Source organism: Octopus bimaculoides, chromosome 6 (genome assembly GCF_046866305.1).
Source record: "Octopus bimaculoides isolate indiv1 chromosome 6, ASM4686630v1, whole genome shotgun sequence".
Classification (NCBI taxonomy): domain Eukaryota; kingdom Metazoa; phylum Mollusca; class Cephalopoda; order Octopoda; family Octopodidae; genus Octopus; species Octopus bimaculoides.
The window spans coordinates 68,867,147-68,872,146 of NC_142933.1; the positions used below are offsets into that span (position 1 = coordinate 68,867,147).

The following is a 5,000-nucleotide window of genomic DNA, read 5'->3' on the forward strand; positions in this document are numbered from 1 at the left end:
AGAAAGACCAAAGAGATCCAAATAGTGACAAACCTATCATTGATGCAAAAAACATCAAACAAAAAGCAAAGAAGGCTTACATGAAAAATATAAAAGACAACTGGAAAGATAAACTCCTGCATGGAAAATATCTTCACCGCCTGTCCAAACCAGATATTGATCAAAATCTAACACCCCAATAGCTACAAGGGACAGGTCTGAAAGGGGAAACAGAAGGTTTTGTTACTGCAGCGCAAGATCAGAGTTTACCTACAAGAAACTACCATGCTAACGTCCTTAAAGATGGATCTGATCCTTCGTGCAGACAATTGATCGTGTTGTTTCTGGCTGCCAGTCCTCGCTGAAAAGGAATACCTCATAAGACATGACAGAATAGGGCAGTAAATCAACTAGAATGCCCGTAAATACTACAAAATTAAATCCCATGATAAGTGGTACAGGTACCATTCAGAGGATGTAGTAAATGGTGAGGGCGTCACCATCCTTTGGAACTTCCCAATACATACAGACAGAAAAATTGACTCCAATCGACCAGACATTGTGATCAAGGACTACAACAGAGGAAGTTGTCTGTTAATAGATATGTCTGTCCCACAAGATCAAAATGTCTCAAGAAAGGAATACGAAAAGCTTTCTCACTATAAAGATCTGCAAATTGAAATTTTAAAAAAATGTGGAAGCTTAGTACTACGATAATACCAGTGGTAATTGGTGCGTTGGAAATGATAAAGAAGGTAGCTGAGAGGTATGTTAAGCAACTCCCTGGTAACTCCAATCTCCGTGAATTAGAAAAGATAACCTTGATGGGTGCAGCCCATATACCACGGAAAGCACTCTCCATCTAAAATGGAATAAATGTGGTGATAACTTTAGCATGCATAGAAAAACAAATGTTCCCTTGTTACTTTTGGCCTCCGGAGGATGGCCGGTACTAAAGCAGCTGAAATAAAGTTATAATGAAAGGAAACCAACAACAGCAACAACAACAACAACAACAACAACAACAACAATAATAATAATAATAATAATAATAATAATAATAATAATAATAATAATAATAATAATAATAACAGAAATGATGAGGATGATGATATTGGTTTTTATTTTTTTGTTTTATTGCCACCAAGACCCATTCATGTATACAACAACAAAAAAATGTGTTACAAAGAAAAAAAAGTTTGGAATGGTACAACAATGCACTATAATACAAAAAAATGGCCTATATACCTGTTGTAATTTAGTTATCCATAGTCCGATGATATTTCGGAATACAATTCCTTCTTCAGATATTCTTAGATGGAGTCGCTGCTATAATCTGTTTTCCAACGGCTTTTCTTTTTTCGGAAGCATCTCAGTAGTGGTTTCACGAAGCTTCTTCCGGAATCCCTCATGAGAAGTGTGTGAGGTCGGCTATGTCTCAATCTCGTGTGTGTTGGTACACCTGTAGCGCTGCTTCTAAGTTATGTGTTATACGTGCAGCTTCCTTTTTTTTCCTTCTTTTTTCCTCTTTTTTGTTGTTGTAAACACTACATGCGTTACAAAATGTTACAAAGACATGTCAGGTATAACGAGAGAGAGGTAAATATATTATTCAATGTATTGAAATATGTAAAAAAAAAAAAATAATGCAAAATGTTTAAATGAATATTTATAAACTCAATATTATAATAATATAATTTTAAAAAAATACTGGCAATATTTAAGAGTTTCCCACACAAGCGAGAAGTTGTCACCTTGGTTTGTCCCCTCCCCCAGCTCTTGTTAAATTTTCGCTTTCCTATCCTCCGCATCTTCCATGTCTAGATACTCAAATTGGTTGTCCCTAAGGTACCAGGGCACAACTCTGGTGTCTAGGTGGGTATGAAAGGATTCACTTCCTCCACGAGGTTACTGTATAACTCTCCTTGCTTTTTTTCTGTATGTTAAAAGTTATCATCAGTTCCTCGTTAGCTTCACGAAACACTGCGGATTTCATAACTTCCAGTGTGGTTGATTATAGGCTCATCTTCGTATACTTTATTCGCTTTTTGTTTAGGTTGTTTTTTTTCTTAGTTTACAACCCTTGTTCCTTCTCTATGCCCTTCCTCATTGCCACAAGACAACGGTACTATTAGTTGTGGCCGCAGGAAGTAACCACTGGTCATTGGTTATTGGCACTGGAGATGTGATTTCTTTTACAGTTCCCGGACCAGAAATCGGTGCCGGGACTGGTGGTGTCTCTGGAATTTGCTTAATTATTTCTGCTGTCTCTGATGTTGTTCATCGGCCTCTCTCCTGCTCTGCCTTTCAGTTCTTCGGCCAGAAAAACCCCAAGCAGTCCTTACGGTGCTTTTTCCACGCATCACCAATTTCGCTGCTCTTCTTTTTGCATTCACAACGGGACACAGTTCTCGAATGGCTCTGTGATTTTCTTAAATAATTAGAACTTAGCTATACACAAAAACTACCGACAACACACCGTTTCTAGTCACTTCGGTGCACTCAACATACTGGCAATGTTCCACAAAGGTGACGACGAATCAGAAGTGACACCATCAATAGGGTTATAAAGCGTTCTCGTTTTTGTAAAGCTCACCACCTTTTGAAATTGACAATTGAAAGTTTCTGACAACTGAAACGCTCAACAGCTCCCACAACGTTCCGTCATACGTCAAAGATGTCTAGAAATAGTAGCTAAATCACCCTTAAATCTATTTGTATCTTACAGAAGAAGGATATATTTTGAATAATTTAGTCCGGAAACGCCGTCTGAAAATAAGAAAGAATGGTCATAGAATGCTTTGATTACAAGTCTGCTTCATTACCCATTAACAGTAAAGAGCTGGTTTTCTCAAGAATACTTCTAGATGCCTGAAGATGTCCGCTTGCTCGGTCCCAGTCGGAGCATAATAATAATAATAATGATAATAATAATAATAATAATAATAATAATAATATTAATAATAATAATAATGGGCTACAGCAAATATTCTGCTTAATACCACAGATTTGCTTGTCAGTTGTTTCACCGTAACCAGTTGAGCATGTCCCTTGGTGGCTGACGATATGTGCATCTCTGATCATGAGCAGAAGTAGTGGGGGAGCATCATAGCCATGTGTTGAGAGGAATTCTTTGGGGTTTGAATAATTCACCTTTGGAAACATGGGTGCTTTGCTCAACATCCTTAAACAAACCTTATTCAGGGACCTTTTGAGCGGGATGGGCTACTCGACCTGAAGAAAATTCTAACTGGGCCCCACCTGCGAGGTCATGTGCTGTTTATCTTGATATGAGATCACCATCTCGCGCACATATGGTTGTGATGCATGTGCCTAGTGTACTCTTATCAGATGGGTAGTCATGATGGGTATAATGGGCTTCGTATATTTTACCCTAGTGTCACAATAATAATAATAATAATAATAATAATAATAATAATAATAATAATAATAATAATAATAATCCTATCATTACCAACAATTTATATTAATGATTCACAGCAACTTTTGAAAAATGCTTGGCTGTATGCTTCTCTTTTAATATCGTTCATATTAAATTTACTTCTGTGCCCATTTACACAGTTCAGATCGGCTCTTCAAATTTATCTATTATTTCTTTTGCGTGATAATGTGGAACCACGATCGTAAATCTTTTTCATGGTACTGGCCATGTAAGCGAATGCTGAAATACAATTAGGAGATCTCTTGCATAATGCACATATGGTAAGCTAATGAAGTACTTAATAATTAGGCAATAATTCGGTGGTGAATTGAGGAATCAAAAGAGTGATAAACAAAATTCTTGTGGTATTTATCACAAATTTTTATGTTCTAATTTCGAATCTCACCAAAATCGACTTTTGGTGTTCAATATTTCGAAGTCAATAAAATACGCACTAATTGAACACAGGGGTCGTTATAATCAACGGTACCCATCCTTTAAATTTGTGAACATGTGCCTTTGTTAGAAATCAATTATACAGTGTTTTCACTAAGTTATACACCCATCATAGACCCACCATAGTACACGCATTGGGCTTGAGAGATATAAATGTCTAGGCTATAAATAAAATGCAGTGCTGTTGGCAGTATACGAACCCTCGATCCTTCGGTCAATAGTCCCATAACTTATCGACTGGACCAGATAAGACTCTACACAAAAGAGATTAACAAATCAAAATGCTGATCTTTGAAATCTAACTGGCAAGTCGTAGGAGAGATTGGTGGGAATGGAGAGAAGGTGATAGGGAATACAATGAACGCTAGACAAATGGGCAAATAGATAGATAGATAGATAGATAGATAGATAGATAGATAGATAGATAGATAGATAGATAGATCTGGTTAGGCCCAGTCTAGCCCTGATCGAGTCGTCTTAATATTGATAAATAGATGAAGGAGGGAGATTGTGGTCGGGGAGAGGGGAGAGAGAGAAAGCGATGCCATTGCTTATCATGCTTGTGCGGAGATTTTGTATGGAAATATCCCATATAATCATGAAATGGATTCATCATCCAAACGGCAGATTGACAAGCAAAACGTTAAACTGACGAATGATACGGTCACTTGACAACGTAAATGGTGTATTGAGAGATGGTTCATTGATCAAAATGTTAGATATTGTGGATCAGCAATTAAGATAGTTGATCAGTAAAACGAAGCACTGAATCGACAATTAAAATGATGGATCAACACGTAAAGTTATTGCTAAGAATTGATGAATCGGAACAATGAATCGGCAGCTGAAATGATTGATCTGCAGTAGGGAAAATGTGTCTTAAAAATTGAAAGAATTTATCAGCATTCAAAACAGCGGATCATCCATAAGCAGAAATACAAATAAATGAAATAATGGGTCTATAAATGAAAATGACGGGTTTCCATTGAAAGTTTTTCATGATAAAGCTAATGGCTTTCTGTTTACAAATTCATCTATTTAGGGATTTTTAGTCATGTATTTCTGAATTACTATGACATCATTCTGTTGTGGGATGAGGTGTCGCTTTGATAGGAACTATTCT

General features: G+C 36.8%; 1 pseudogene; it reads left to right on the forward strand.

Annotated features, from left to right (window-relative positions):
- The window catches only part of LOC106875226 (cytochrome b-c1 complex subunit 2, mitochondrial-like), a 67,203-nt pseudogene that overhangs the window by 23,643 nt on the left and 38,560 nt on the right, over positions 1-5,000 (forward strand).